Raw genomic sequence first — 17,338 nt, 5'->3', positions numbered from 1 at the left:
GGTCACTGTTAAACGGGGTGGGCTGCCTTGTAGGTCACTTTTAAGGGGGCGGGACGCTGTGGAGGTCACTGTAAAAGGGGCGGGCTGCTGTGGAGGTCAGTGTTAAGGAGCGGGATGTTGTGGAGGTCACTGTTAAAGGGGAGGATGCTGTGGAGGTCTCTGTTAAGGGGACGGTCCGCTATGGAGGTCAGTGTTAAGGGGCGAGGTGCTGTAGAGGTCACTGTAAGGGGACGGGGTGTTGTGGAGGTCACATTATAAGGGAACGAAATACTGTGGAGGTCATTGTTAAGCGGGTGGGTTATTGTGGAAACAAGACGGGATACTGTGGAGGTCACTAATAACGAGGCGGCCGCTGTTGAGGTCACTGTTAAAGGGGAGGGTGCTGTGGATGTTACTATTACGGGGGCAGGCCACTGTGGAGGTCACTGTTAAAGGGGCGGGGTACTATAGATGTCACCTACATTAAATGAAATAGATGAAATATACCTGTGTGAAGCCGGGTCCTTCTGCTAGCATGTATATATAAAATAATAGAAATGTATCAAACTGTAGTCATCAAACTTAGGATGGGCAATGTATTGTGCGGTGGAAGAATGCACATATGCAGGAATGCTGGTCACTGGTCACTCGTATAGGAAGCCAAGTGGTTGCTGTATAACCTGAAAACCACAACCTGCACATCGCATTGGGGGAAGCTCAAATAGAAATTTACATCCATTTTCCCAGACTATGTAATACTAACAATACGTAAGCAGATACTGCAGGGGAGTTGTTATTTAATTTTAAAGGGACTGTGAGAAGGCAGAGCGGCCTGGGCACTTACAGCCCGAACACCGCCCCTGGGCACTTGCGAGCCCTCATTTACATATGAATAAAACTGTGATTTTGCCTCTTTTGAACTTCAGAACAACACAACAAAGGTACCATTTGACTCAGTTACAGTTATGCTACAGCGCTATGTAAGCGGTCTATAATGTCAAATTGTGGTGGCAGACGCCCTTCAAGTGGATCTCTTATATTATATAGTAGAAAATTGATGACATTTCATTGTCCACCTTTACAAACACCATATGTTTTATAAATGAGAAACAAAGCAACTTTGTATTATATCTCAGAAATATTGTGTTTTTTTTGTTTGTTTCTACAGCTCCTGAACATTATGCATCTCCATGGTAACAGACAACAAACAAATTCTGTTTAGTCTGATCTTGCAGTCATGCTTCCTCCCTCTGTCTGTTATTCTGACTAAACTGTAATTACAGTCAGGTCCATAAATATTGGGACATCAACACAATTCTAACATTTTTGGCTCTATACACCACCACAATGGATTTGAAATGAAACAAACAAGATGTGCTTTAACTGCAGACTGTCAGCTTTAATTTCAGGGTCTTTACAGCCAAATCAGGTGAACGGTGTGGGAATTACAACAGTTTGCATATGTGCCTCCCACTTGTTAAGGGACCAAAAGTAATGGGACAATTGGCTTCTCAGCTGTTCCATGGCCAGGTGTGTGTTATTCCCTCACTATCCCAATTACAACGAGCAGATAAAATGTCCAGAGTTTATTTCAAGTGTGATATTTGCATTTGGAATCTGTTGCTGTCAACTCTCAAGATGAGATCCAAAGAGCTGTCACTATCAGTGAAGCAAGCCATCATTAGGCTGAAAAAACAAAACAAACCCATCAGAGAGATAGCAAAAACATTAGGCATGGCCAAAACAACTGCTTGGAACATTCTTAAAAAGAAAGAACGCACCGGTGAGCTCAGCAACACCAAAAGACCCGGAAGACCACGGAAAACAGCGGTGGTGGATGACCGAAGAATTCTTTCCCTGGTGAAGAAAACACCCTTCACAACAGTTGGATAGATCAAGAACACTCTCCAGGAGGTAGGTGTATGTGTTTCAAAGTCAACAATCAAGAGAAGACTTCACCAGAGTGAATACAGAGGGTTCACCACAAGATGCAAACCATTGGTGAGCCTCAAAAACAGGAAGGCGAGATTAGAGTTTGCCAAAGGACTTCTAAAAAAGCCTTCACAGTTATGGAACATCATCCTATGGACAGATGAGACCAAGATCAACTTGTACCAGAGTGATGGGAAGAGAAGAGTATGGAGAAGGAAAGGAACTGTTCATGATCCTAAGCATACCACCTCATCAGTGAAGCATGGTGGTGGTAGTGTCATGACGTGGGCATGTATGGCTGCCAATGGAACGGGTTATCTTGTATTTATTGATGATGTGATTGCTGACAAAAGCAGCAGGATGAATTCTGAAGTGTTTGGGGCAATATTATCAGCTCATTTTTAGCCAAATGCTTCAGAACTCATTGGACGGCGCTTCACAGTGCAGATGGACAATGACCCAAAGCACACTGCAAAAGCAACCAAAGAGTTTTTAAGGGAAATAAGTGGAATGTTATGCAATGGCCAAGTCAATCACCTGACCTGAATCTGATTGAGCATGCATTTCACTTGCTGAAGACAAAACTGAAGGGAAAATGCCCCAAGAACAAGCAGGAACTGAAGACAGTTGCAGTAGAGGCCTGGCACAGCATCACTAGGGATGAAACCCAGCGTCTGGTGATGTCTATGCATTCCAGACTTCAGGCTGTAATTGACTGCAAATGATTTGCAACCAAGTATTAAAAAGTGAAAGTTTGATTTATGATTATTATTCTGTCCCATTACTTTTGGTCCCTTAACAAGTGGGAGGCACATATGCAAACTGTGGTAATTCCTACACCGTTCACCTGATTTGGATGTAAAAACCCCCAAATTAAAGCTGACAGTCTACAGTTAAAGCACATCTTGTTTGTTTCATTTCAAATCCATTGTGGTTGTGTATAGAACCAAAATGTTAGAATTGTGTGGATGTCCCAATATTTATGGACCTGACTGTATGTTAGCACGAGGAAGAGGACGACTGGAAGAAACCACAAGTCTGCATGATTACAGTACACCTAACTTGTTTGTTGCTTTTTACTATGGAGGAGCTTGCGGAAAATGCATTTTTTATGAAATTGTACCTCTGATTATACAGTTTTCCATAAATCAGTAGTACAAGAGAAGATAACACACTTTTCAATATATCTGACTGCAAAATAGGTATCTAGCTCCACTTATCAGACTCCTGTTCTCCTACTGGGGCAATGAGGAGATGGATTTTTAGTTTAACTGAGGGATCAGATACAGTTTCTATGTTTATGGAAAGGGAAGGGGGTAGGAGGAAGGAGCATCCCCAGAGATAGAGGGAGACAGAGAGACGCTGCTGATGAAGGTTTTATTAGGTATTTTACCATCCTATTCCAGTGCTGGATTCACAGCAACACTGCTTAATACTGCTGTATATTGTCCTCCATGCTGCTGCCTCTGTGTATGTGTGGGAGAGGGTTAGGGGAGCAGTATCTCCTCTACTGTGTGTAACTGTTAGTCTCCTGCTCCCTCCCTCTCCTTATCCTCTCCTCTCCATAGACTTCTATATAGGCAGCAAATATAACCTTAAATAGGGAAATATAACCTGATCACTCAGTGAAACTGAAATCCTTCTCTGCCTCACATGTATGGATTGTATCAGTAAAGTGAGAGTGATTAATGCAGGAGGCAGGGGTTAGGAGGAGAGGAGTCTGATAATTGGAGAATAAGGATTTTTTCTTTAATAAGATATATTGCCCAAAGCTGGAACCCAATATACTAGATGTTTATAGCTCAGTATCTTGGTCTGATAAATCTTGGCATAGTTTATAACAGGCTTATCCTAACCATGTATTTCACATCTTCCATCAGATACTAATACCTCCTCCTTAAGCTGCAATGTCAGTGTGGTGAATGGAAATAACAATGTGCAAATCAACAACTCCTTTACATACTCATCCGCATTAACTGCTGCCATATATGATGTCAGCCCCAAGAGAGGAGGCACAGCTGGGGGAACCAGACTCACAATCACTGGATTCCAGTTCAGGTATGTGCCATAACTGACTAGTTTTCTAATGTTAATGGGCGCTAGGGTTGGATTAACCATCGGGGACTGGGGTTATGATTCATACAGAATGTAGATGCAGAATAAAAGTGATTGTCTAATTTCGTTAACCTCTATTTTGTGCCTTGTTTGGACATGTGCAGCTAATAGAGATAAGACCTCTCTTAAAGGGGTTGTTCACCCTTTGGGGGGGGTGTTTGGTCAGACTCCATCCTCCTGGTCAGACCTTCAAAGGGAAGCATACTTACCTGCTCCCTGCTACTGGAGCCCAGCTCCTTTATTCCGCCACCGACACGTCCTCATTAGGTCCCCCATTGTCAAGATCCACTTTGATGCTGCTGCAGCCAATGACTGGTCACAATGCAGCAGTGTCAAAGTGGATACAGACAGTTCGGCTCCTAAACCAGGCAGCTATAGTACGGAGTGAAAGAGCTGGGACCCAGCAGTGGGGAGCAGGTAAGTACACTTCCCTTTGCAGGTCCGGCCAGGAGGGAAGGTTTGGCCAAACGCCCCCAAAAGGTGAACAACTCTTTTTAAGCCAAATCATTGATCTGACATTAATGTTGAATCTCGAGGGGAAGGGGGCTGAAGCAATGACTCTAATGATGGGAACCTGGAGAAGCGGCACTAGAGGATGATGGAAATCTGGAGCAGAAGCACTGGTGGGGGAACCTACAGCAGAGGCAGCTAGCAGTACCTGCAATACCAACCCTTAACTGTACTTGAGAGATCCAGTGGCATCCAGTAAGACAGCTCACGTCGTGACTATAGTAATATGGTGTAGCTACGCACAGCCCTAGGTACAGGGGCCGAGTCTGGTGATGCAGGATCCCAGTGCCACACACAGGAGCACTGGTGTTTCGGGAGATTCCAGTAGACTTGTGTGGCACCTGGTTGATTTGCCAACTGTTCTAGGAGTCTTAAAGGCCTTTCCTTACAAAACCTCCTGGGAGGGTTAGTAAGTATGATGATGACTCCAATGGGATCTCTGTAATGCATTTACAATAAGGCCCCCTAGCCCTCGATAGCTGTGAGACTGATCTTGTGAGAACCTGCTGCCATTGACCACCAATTTGACATATGGCTGCCCATGCCCTAGTCTAGGAGTCGCATTGTTCATGTAACAGCAATTAATTCACTTTCTTTTTCTCCTTTGTAGCACTAATACCTCGGCTATCACTGTCACCATAGCACAGTCCGTGTGTGTCGTCCAGTCGGCTAATACCACGCAAATTGTTTGTATAACCAGTGCCCACTCTCCTTCACAAAGAGCCAAAGTCACAGTATATATCGAAGGCCAAGGCATTGCAACGATGGTAAGAAATAAAATAGAAATATAATGTAAAAATCTGCCACTACATAGAAGAGAAGAGGACTCATAGCAAAGGCAAAACTGGGTCCCAATATGGTGCCAGGTAGCTATTCAGGACAAAGGGATTTTGTTTTTGCCTCCAGCTCCACCTTTTTTGACAATCTTTGGGCCAATTTTCAGCCCTTTGTTTGCTGACGATGCAGATTCTGTGGAGAGGAGAGTAATAGCAAAGTGCATGGGACCAACCAGAACACGCTCCCTCTCTGTCATGTGGGCCTTTGCCTCTCAGGTCTAACATCTTTCAAAACCAAGACTTGCAATTCTGTTGTTTGCAACGGTGGAGGTGTCATCTTCACAAAATCACTGTCCACTTGGAGAATGCAGAGTCTGTAAATAAGCTATACAGGGTGACATACAATGAACAGGTCGGATCGAAGGAAGTATGATTGTGGTTTGTAGTCTGTTACCATAGAGACAAATAGGTCTGCAGGGGAGCTGCAAAAGACAAAGGTAAAGCACCTTCTAACAGAATTAAATGGGCAAATGCAGATATTCCGTGACTACAATGCAAAAGCAAACAATCATAATGTGCAGATATGCTAATATGTAAAAATGTTTTATTTTATTGCATTACTGCTATATTTAGGCTGGTTTCACTCGAGCGAGTTGAACGCAGGTGTCTGTTAAAGCTCCTGTACTGACCGGATTGCATATCATTATATTGATTTGCCGTGTAACCCTTCTCCAGTGCTGGAATGTATTGTAAAACACTGACATCATTATGTCAGTGTTATCAAATACATTCCAGAACTCTAAGGATTACATTGCATCATAAATCAATAATAATGCCATGCATTATTTATGGAGAGATTTGTCACAAATTTAGAGCTAAAAAGTCATAAAACCCAGCTTTGCAACTTTTTAAATGCCATTGCAACTAGATTTAGTTGCAGCTGGCATGCTTAAACCGCCCTCGCCAGTTTCCGAAAAGGGGATGTCGCAATGTAGGGAGAGGGGAGGAACACCAGAATGACAACAGAAGGAAAATGACCCTAAACTAGGCCTCACAGCTAGGGAAAGGAAAAGGTCACCACCTGGGAAAACCCTAAACCTAGCCCTGACTCCTGTCAGTATGATAAGACACTGAAGGTGGGAATATTCATACATCGGATACCTAGGTCCTAGATACCCTGAAAATCCCTAGGCGTAGTGACAGGCTCTAAGACCACTGGTTCCTTCCCAGATGAACGAACCAGCATCTCCCTGAGGGCTAGGAAACAATAAGCAAAATGGGAAAAGAAAATACAAAGGGGAGAACACTTATCTTTAATAGAAAATGGATGAGCAGGAACTCAAAAGAGGACAACACACCAGCTCTTCCAACTCCAGGCAGATAATATCAACCGCATGGTAGGAAGTGTGAGTCCAGACTAAATAGAGGAAAAGTAATGACCACAAGCTACACCTGAAACAAGGTGTGGTCATACCAACAACAACATTGCAAAGTGAAACTGAGAGGCTGTCAGATAACCTCACATAATGTAAGTCTCTCTGATCTGCTAACACGGGAGGGATCGTGACAGGGGATGTGGCGAGGGCACTGTCGTAAATAACTGAAATCTACACCAGCTATGAGATTGAGTAGACTTCAGTCTGGTGCACGGACTGCCAGAGAAGGCATTTAATTTATGACAAGGCCTGCGCCTCATCACCTCCATTAGGGCTCATCAAGACCAGCTTAGCACATGCAATCAGGACCTTAGTTTATTCTTTTTCTCCAAATCTTTTTTACCAATTCTTTTTTAGGACAATGCAGACTTTTTCTACATCGATGTCTGGTCTTCTAAATACACCTGGGGAGGAGAGTCTCCACCCGATGAGGGGTCCATGGCGGTCATCACAAAAGGGCAAACCATACTACTGGATGAGAGTACTCCAGTACTGAAGATGTTGCTGATCCAAGGTAATGAATAATACACTGAAATTATCAAATACACATTGAGTACTTAGGTGCTAAAGTAAATCTGAGAAAGCGTATACATTTTCTTCTTCCCGTTGTCCTTTGTGTTCCTCCTCTGAATGTATAACTGTGTGATTTGGACGCTATCTATTTCTTTAAAAATACATTAAGTAACCTCTCATCTAGAAAAAAAATAACATTTTCCCGCATCTATTATCCTAAGCCAAAGCAGAGAGCGACTACAAAAAGTAGCCCTTGCTTTGGAGGACAGCCCACTGATTTCTATGTATATCATGTAATGCCTTGTTTCCCCTGTGGAGGCACTGCAGGGTAATTGATCACTTACTTGCAGGTTCCAGCTGATTGCTGGATACCCTGTGATCAGTTTATGGTTGGGGACTCTTACTAACAAAAAAGGGATTGTCAACAGAAGAAAGCCCAGTAAGAGGACGCTTACTTGTGTCTCAGGAGTATTAATAGCTAATAATATACTAATCTTACCGATCACACTCTGGTCCCTTGCTGCCAGTCTTGACTCTTGACTACCTCTGCTTCTCTAGAGGTGGTAATGTGACATGACATCCTTTGTGACGACAGCCCAGTTACTGGCCATGTTGCTCACCAAATGCATTGTCACTATAGACATCTTGTCAACACTCAAGAGGAGCAACAGAGGTGGCACAAGACCAGAGCAGAGCTGGTAACATCAGTAGATAGCATTTTTATTTTGAGGAAGATTTTGATTATGGTGTATACAACTGGATTTGGATGACTTGTACAAAAAAAAGTAAAAAAGTAAAACATGCAGCAGAAAAAACTCACTAGCAAGAACCCGGCCTTTTTCCTTTCTGTGTCCACCATTTGATATAACCCGGTAATATACACAGTCCTTTCACTTTTACAACAGGAGGAACTCTGATTTTTGATGAAGCAGATATAGAGCTGCAGTCTGAGAACATCCTCATTACAGATGGCGGTGCTCTTCAGGTATTCAAAGCCTAATATTTACTGTGCTATGGAATCAAATAGTTAATAACCAGGTATTGGATGGAATTATTGGACTGAAGTCATGAGCTACGGTAAATTTCAAATAAAATATTTGTTTTTAGATTGGAACCGAGGCAGCTCCATTCCAGCACAAAGCAATAATCACCTTGCATGGCCAAATACGTTCTCCAGAGTTGCCAGTATATGGAGCTAAGACGTTGGCTGTGAGGCAGGGGACCCTGGACCTTCATGGTAAATTTTAGTAAAATAAATGTATGATAACAGGCTGTAAAAAAAATGCCTTTACAACTACTACCATTGTAGCCCATTCTCATCCACATTCTGCTGCCTCTGATCTAAGCTCACATTTACCATCAGCTCCCTGCTGATTCAGTGTGGGTGCAAAGTCTTTGCACTCTAGAAGATAATGTCCTACTCCTTATACCAGTTACTGTGCAAGTGATGTGTAGAAGGACAAGGATAACCCACAATACAGAGGATTGCTTTGTAAGAGATCAGATATGCTATTACAAGTGCCAAAGACTCAGTGATTCCATCAGAAGCCAGCAGAAACCTACATATCAAGTGAATCTACATAAAATGTTGAGTAACATGGTATATACAACGCCTGTAAATTAGTAAAGCGCTGTATTCATAATCTCACAAGTTTCATGGCTTCGATCTTCCTGCATTCCCTACTAGTTCAGTGTCTGCACAGATATTGCTCTGGTAATCTGCCGTCTGGAAAGTTTCATCTTTATACCCGAAACCGTGCAGCAATGGGAAGTAGGAACTCTGCCCCCCCCCCCCCCCCCCCCCCCTGCAATATAGAAGTCCAGCTGAGCTGTTAGGAGGGAGTCTGGCAAGTTTTCCAACATGTTTCCAACAGCAGCAGAATAATGAATACAGCTCTGGAGTATAATACATGCGGTAAATCAAGACCAGTACAAGTCAGAACAGTAATGTAAAGTCTGTACAATGTTACTCAACTTTTTCATAGATTCATTCTGTATGTAAACTGCAATGGTGGTCAGTGGTCTGTGTCATAGGGTAAGTTTTTTCTTCTTCTCTAGGTATCCCCATTCCTGTTACATGGACTAGGCTTGCTCAGACAGTGGAATCGGGAAACTCTACTATAATTCTGCAGAAAAGTGTGACTTGGAAAGCGGGAGATGAAATAGTGATCGCATCCACAGGTCACAGGTACATATATGAGAATCACACTGTAAGGGCTCATGCCCATGAACGTAAGGGCTCCATGCCCGTGCTGCGGACCGCAAATTGCGGTCCGCAAAGCACGGGTACCGGCCGTGGGGCATCCGCAGCGGATTGCGGACCCATTCACTTGCAGAGGCACGTACAGTAAACCCACAGAAGCACTCGATAGTCGCAATGCGGCCACGGGCAGCACATGGTGGTGTGCATGTTGTTGTTTTGCGGTCCTTTTTTTCACAGATCCGTTGCTCTGTATCTGATGTTTTTTTTTCCTCTGATTTAAGTCCATTTCCGTTCCGTTACAAAACATATCCGTATGGTTTCCGTATGCGATCCGTTTTTTGCAGCATGGATACGCAAAATACGGATGACATACGATGTGTTCTATATTTTTTGCGGACCCATTGACTTGAATGGGGCCTCGGACCGTGATTTGCGGACAATAATAGGACATACACTACTTTTTTGCAGAACAGAAATACGGAAACAGAATGCACATGGAGTACCTTCCGTTGTTTTTGTAGACCCATTGAAGTGAATGGTTCCACATATGGTCCGCAAAAAAAACAGAACGGAAGCAGAAAGAAAATACGTTTGTGTGCATAAGCCCTAATACATCATGAAAATGCATTGGAATCAATAGTAAAAAAAAAAAGCCACAATATGTGTGGGGCGTGCAGAAAGGAGCACAGCACCTGCCAGTTCTTATTTAGACCTGTTTCTGGGAAAGCTAGGTAACATTATAGGTACATTGATAATATAGGTGTCATTATAGGTACATTGATAATCACTAATTAATTTGCTAAACGTCTAGGTAGCAAATGTTTCTACAATATACAGTCCCCCATTGCTGTTGCCTAAGAAGCCATTTTTGAGATATTTGCTTTATACCAGCCTCAGCGATATAAGATAAAGTATTCATATAATGGACTATAGTGTTGTGGGCATACTCTGTGACATGTGCAGAGAGGGGAGGCAGCTGAGGCATGACCAACCACTATTGTCAGTGTTATCTGCCTCCTGATTTATAATAGACGTGTTGCCTTTTATTGTAATCCTGCTCTCTGATGATCAGTAGATCAGTGTTTCCCAACCAGTGTGCCTCCAGCTGTCTGGGTATTCTGGGAGTTGTAGTTTTGCAACAGCTGGAGGCACACTGGTTGGGAAACACTGCAGTAGATGACTCTTGACGATGCCCCAGCACAAGCTCATAAGTAATCTGTAAATTGTGTTAAACATAAAAATGTTACCTAAGGAATCCATTAATGTAAAACTTTACAGCACATTATTGTCCATAATTCATTTTATTATCCTCTGACAGACTCAGCCAAAGTCAGAATGAAAAGCGGACTATTCAGTCTGTATCTGGAGATGGCACAGTCCTGACCCTAACACAGCCATTACTCTACAAACACCTGGGAATTTCGGTCACTCTACCTGACGGCACTGTTTTTGAGGCCAGAGCAGAAGTAGGACTCCTCACTAGAAACATCGTTGTCAGGGGGTCAACCAATGTGGAATGGAGCGACAGCACAGCGGCCTGTCCGGATGGATTTGATACTGGTAATGTGATGGTTTGTTCTGGAATATGATGCTGCATCACAGCATACATTTTATGTTGTCTATATGGTGTATATTGGTGGAGACACTTTTCATGGTTGCCCCCTCATATCTTATGGATTAGAATGTTTTTTAGGATAATATTTCACTTGAATACGGATCTTCTTACACAACTTCTGTCTTAATCTCCAGAGGGAGACAGACAGAAAAGTTCTCTCATTAAATAAAAAACTTTTATTTATGGAAAATTGTTGAATATTGTAAAAAGTCAGGACATAAATGAAAAACGCATTTTTGTATACAGCTGGAGGTTCTCAGACTTCTTAGCAAAAGTTAAGATGCCTCCTCTGCAAATAAAAATGTGAAACTCTGTAGGTTTAGTTGTTGAATAAAGTTGTACATCTCCATCCATGTCCTACAGTAATTGTCTGGCAACCCTTGATCAATAGTCTAGTCCAGGCATGCTCAACCTGCGGCCCTCCATCTGTTGCAAAACTACAACTCCCAGCATGCATGGACAGCCTACAGCTATCGGCCTGCAGCAGAGCATGGTGGGAGTTGTAGTTTTACAACAGCCGGTGGGCCACAGGTTGAGCATCCCTGGTCTAGTCCAAGCAATAGTGAAACTCTGGAATGATCGTTCCCTAAGATCATTTTGGGAGGGTTGGGGGAAGATATTGAAGTTTTGTAGTTTATGATGATGAAAAATCTGAGGATTTCCTTAAGTTACTCTTTTTTAATAATCATCATGTTCTTATTTAGGTGAATTTGCCACACAGACGTGTTTCCAGGGAAGATTTGGGGAGGAAATAGGGAGTGATCAATTTGGAGGATGTATAATGTTCCATGCTCCAAAACCTAATCAACTTCTGTCCATTGGAAGAATAGAATATGTGGAAGTAAGTGTGTCAAGCTAAAAATAGTGGCGGAAAATGTTGAATTTTTTCACTTTTTCTTATCACATTATATAAGAAATATACATCATACGAAAAAAGAAAATCTACACTACAAATAGTGATTTCACTTCAAATTACCATGTACATCAATATCTTCATCCAACATTACTTACATAGTGTCAGACACGAATGTGTTTATACCCACGTGTGGACATTGAGGTGGATGTTGTTTTGAATCTGCACAAAATCTTTGTGCCGGTGACAGAAGTCGGATCTGAAGACCTTATAGGCCTGGACATATTTCTTTAAAGGGTTAATATAGGAGTAATTCTCCTTCTAAGTTCTCATTCACACTTGACATTTTGTACTTTAAAACTCTCTGCACCAGCTGGATCTCTGTAAGGAGAACCAGTAACCCCTATGAGATTTCTTCAAGGCATCTCAGACAGACAGCTAGTACTCTGCTCTGTACGGACCAGAAGCAAGAGCTCTGAAACATCTGTCTACAGATGAGTTTCTCTGATATAGCCGAATTGTTAGTGATGTTTCAAGGCCCTTTAATGGGTCAGATACTGACTCACAGTGTAGACAGTTTTCTTCTTTCCTGAAGAAGAGCTAATTTGCAAAGTCCTTACTCTGTACCAGTGCCTTCCAAAAGCTGCATTTTGCCCATAATGCAAACATTTTTTTGATGAGATAATTTATAACAATCCTTTAAATTGAATGGGCCTTAAGAAAAAAAAAAATTGTTTATATCGTGTTTTTATGTTAAACACTTTTTTCAATAATTTTTGTGATGTTATTTTAAATTTTTCATGTCAATATCTACATTTATACAAAAAAATAAAATAAAATTATGCAGTTTTCATACTGGAAACTGAGCTTAAAGAAATTATGCAGTAATGAATAACGATAACTCATCCTCAGGATAGGTCATCATTATCAGATCGTGGGGGTTTGAGTCCCGGTACCTCTGCTGATCAGCTGTTGCAGGGAGCCGCAGCACTCACCGGAGCTCTGGGGAGTGCAATCGGCTCCCAGCATCTCTCCAAAGCACAGCGCTGTACATAGTATAGTGGCTGTGATTGGTATTGCAGCTCTGCCCTATTCACCTTAATGGGGCTGAGCTGTAACTAGGCCATGTGACCAATGTATAGTGACATCACATGACCTAGGAAGAGGCCGCAGTGCTCACGGAGCTCCAGTCTGTTCTAACAGCCAACACCCAGGACCCCTGCAGATCTGATATTGATCACCTATCTTGAGGATAGGTCATCAATATTATTACCGGATAACCCCTTTAATAATAGGCACCAGATCACTTTACTGCAGCTATCTGCTTGTCATTACAGACAGGATTACAATGGCAGATATCACCTCTCTGTATAGAGCACACATGATTCACAATAGGTGATTGTCAAAGCTTATCTACTTCTTCCTGACCTCTGCATAGGTCACAGAGGATGCTTACAAAATTCTCCCCTAAAAGTTCATGAGGTGTCCTCCTGTCCATTGTGTCCATGGCCCATGTGGCTGCTGCTATAAAACAATTCTCTAAATACTCTCTAAATGCTGTTAAGAAGAGCTCAGGCAAGATGGCCGCCCCCATAATCATGTTCAGCAAATAGAATTAAAAAAATCTACAATCAGACAATAAAAACAGATTAGAAAAAGGAGATGTGCTGCTATCTGGCACATTCTCTTTTAAGTACCTTTCAAGTGATTGATGATTCTATGAATAAAATGTAATTAACTGATAAAATACTGTACATAGTTTACTGATAATTTTATTACTTGTATATAATAATAAAATAAATAATTTGTTGTTGTTTCTTTAGGTTTTCCATGCAGGGCAGGCTTTCAGGTTAGGCCGGTATCCAATACATTGGCATTTAATGGGTGATGTCCAGTATAAATCGTATGTGCGTGGTTGTGGAATTCATCAGACCTACAACAGAGCAGTGACCATCCACAATACCCACCACCTACTTGTGGAAAATAATGTCATCTACGATATCATGGGAGGAGCGTTCTTCATTGAAGATGGCATTGAGCACGGAAACATACTTCAGTACAACTTGGCTGTGTTTGTTAAGCAAAGTACCAGCTTGCTCAATGATGATGTTACCCCAGCAGCATTTTGGGTTACCAATCCAAATAACACAATCAGACACAATGCCGCTGCTGGTGGCACACACTTTGGCTTCTGGTACAGGATGCACAATAACCCAGATGGATCTTCCTACAATCCTAACATTTGCCAGAAGTTGGTGCCACTTGGAGAATTCTACAATAACACAGTTCACTCTCAGGGATGGTTTGGCATATGGATTTTTGAGAATTACTTCCCAATGGTAGGTGGAAGTTGCTATTCTTCTACACCATTCCCAGCTATATTCAAGTCTTTGACCACTTGGAATTGTCAGAAAGGAGCAGAATGGGTCAATGGTGGTGCTCTCCAGTTCCACAACTTCACCATGGTCAATAATGAGGACTCTGGCATAGAAACTAAAAGAGTCATTTCAAATTATGTAGGTGGATGGGGAGAGGCCAGCGGAGCTGTCCTAAAAAATGCTATCATCGTGGGACATCTAGATGAGCTAGGACTTGGTGCTAATTACTGCACTGCTAGAGGCATCACCCTCCCATTTGATGAAGGACTAACTGTTTCGTCTGTAAAGTTCATCAACTTTGACCGATCAAACTGTTCAGCCATCGCTGTCACATCTATTACTGGACTCTGCTCAGACAGATGTGGAGGCTGGAGTGCAAAGTTTAATGGAATACAATACTTCAATTCACCCAAAAAGGCAGGATTTAGATGGGAGCATGAAGTTGTTCTAATTGATACCGATGGGACATTGACAGGTAAATACATAACCATCTTAGAGAAGGCATCAGCCCAAACCTTTCATTAACCCACCAATTTAATTAGAAACATTGTCATGAGAGCAATTCTTAAGCTGGTCATAAAGGCTTATTTGGTCAACACCTATTTCTCTTGACTCCACCGAAAACTTTTAAGCCTGGCTTGGCCAACCATGCATGTTTATTTCAATGTGAAGAGGGGAATAACACCTGCCACCAACCCTTCTGGCAGTGGCTTATCTCATATGGAAACAAAAGATTGGGCATATTCAAATCCAACATGCCTAATTCCTCTTACCCCCAATATTTGCTTTTGGGAATAGTTGTAAGACCCTCATAAACCATTCTGCCAAAATTTGTGGTTTTAGCCTGCATTTTCTGCTATGTGTATGGCCAGATTTAAGGTAGCCATAGGGTTAGATATTTATTCTCATTCAATATTGGATCTGAAGACAATTTATGTTCATAGCCACCTTAAAGGGGTTTCATGTGACTTAAAGGGGTTGCACTACTTTAACCACCTCCGGACCGCCTAACGCAGATGTGCGGTCCGGAGGCGGCGGCCCTGCGCAGAGTCACGCATATACGCGTCATCTCGCGAGGGCCGGGATTTCCTGTGAACGCGCGCACACAGGCGCGCGCGCTCACAGGAACGGAAGGTAAGCGAGTGGATCTCCAGCCTGCCAGCGGCGATCGCTCGCTGGCAGGCTGGAGATCGGATTTTTTTAACCCCTAACAGGTATATTAGACGCTGTTTTGATAACAGCGTCTAATATACCTGCTACCTGGTCCTCTGGTGGTCCCTTTTGTTAGGATCGACCACCAGAGGACACAGGTAGGTCAGTAAAGTCGCACACTACACTACACTACACCCCCCGTCACTTATTAACCCTTTATGAACCCCTGATCACCCATGATCACCCCATATAAACTCCCTGATCACCCCCCTGTCATTGATCACCCCCCTGTCATTGATCACCCCCCTGTCAGGCTCCATTCAGACGTCCGTATGATTTTTACGGATCCACGGATACATGGATCGGATCCGCAAAACACATGCGGACGTCTGAATGGAGCCTTACAGGGGGGTGATCAATGACAGACGGGTGATCACCCATATACACTCCCTGATCACCCCCTGTCATTGATCACCCCCCTGTAAGGCTCCATTCAGACGTCTGCATGATTTTTACGGATCCATGGATACATGGATCGGATCCGCAAAACACATGCGGACGTCTGAATGGAGCCTTACAGGGGGGTGATCAATGACAGGCCTTACAGGGGGGTGATCAATGACCCATATACACTCCCTGATCACCCCCCTGTCATTGATCACCCCCCTGTCATTGATCACCCCCCTGTAAGGCTCCATTCAGACGTCCGCATGTGTTTTGCGGATCCGATCCATGTATCCATGGATCCGTAAAAATCCTACGGACGTCTGAATGGAGCCTTACAGGGGGGGTGATCAGTGACAGGGGGGTGATCATCCTGATCACCCTGTCATTGATAACCCCCCTGTAATGCTCCATTCAGACGTCCGCATGTGTTTTGCAGATCCGATCCATGTATCCATGGATCCGTAAAAATCATACGGACGTCTGAATGGAGCCTTACAGGGGGGGGTGATCAGTGACAGGGGGGTGATCATCCTGATCACCCCCTGTCATTGATAACCCCCCTGTAATGCTCCATTCAGACGTCCGCATGTGTTTTGCGGATCCGATCCATGTATCCATGGATCCGTAAAAATCATACGGACGTCTGAATGGAGCCTTACAGGGGGGGTGATCAGTGACAGGGGGGTGATCACCCTGATCACCCCCTGTCATTGATAACCCCCCTGTAAGGCTCCATTCAGACGTCCGCATGTGTTTTGCGGATCCGATCCATGTATCCATGGATCCGTAAAAATCATACGGACGTCTGAATGGAGCCTTACAGGGGGGGTGATAAGTGACAGGGGGGTGATCACCCTGATCACCCCCTGTCATTGATAACCCCCCTGTAAGGCTCCATTCAGACGTCCGCATGTGTTTTGCGGATCCGATCCATGTATCCATGTATCCGTAAAAATCATACGGACGTCTGAATGGAGCCTTACAGGGGGGTGATCAATGACAGGGGGGTGATCAGGGAGTCTATATGGGTGATCACCCCCCTGTCATTGATCACCCCCCTGTCATTGATCACCCCCCTGTAAGGCTCCATTCAGACGTCCGGATGTGTTTTGCGGATCCGATCCATGGATCCGTAAAAATCATACGGACGTCTGAATGGAGCCTTACCAGGGGGGTGATCAATGACAGGGGGGTGATCCGGGAGTCTATATGGGTGATCACCCCCCTGTCATTGATCACCCCCCTGTCATTGATCACCCCCCCCCCTGTAAGGCTCCATTCAGACATTTTTTTGGCCCAAGTTAGCGGAAATTTTTTGTTTGTTTTTGTTTTTGTTTTTTCTTACTAAGTCTCATATTCCACTAACTTGTGTCAAAAAATAAAATCTCACATGAACTCGCCATACCCCTCACGGAATCCAAATGCGTAA

The 17,338-nt window shown here is 43.3% G+C and overlaps 1 pseudogene; it reads left to right on the top strand.

Annotated features, from left to right (window-relative positions):
* The window catches only part of LOC122939296, a 359,170-nt pseudogene that overhangs the window by 235,246 nt on the left and 106,586 nt on the right, over window positions 1-17,338 (top strand).

The sequence above is a fragment of the Bufo gargarizans genome, chromosome 5 (genome assembly GCF_014858855.1).
Source record: "Bufo gargarizans isolate SCDJY-AF-19 chromosome 5, ASM1485885v1, whole genome shotgun sequence".
Classification (NCBI taxonomy): Eukaryota; Metazoa; Chordata; class Amphibia; order Anura; family Bufonidae; genus Bufo; species Bufo gargarizans.
The sequence above is the reverse complement of the archived record's forward strand: the minus strand, read 5'-3'. Positions and strand labels throughout refer to the sequence as shown.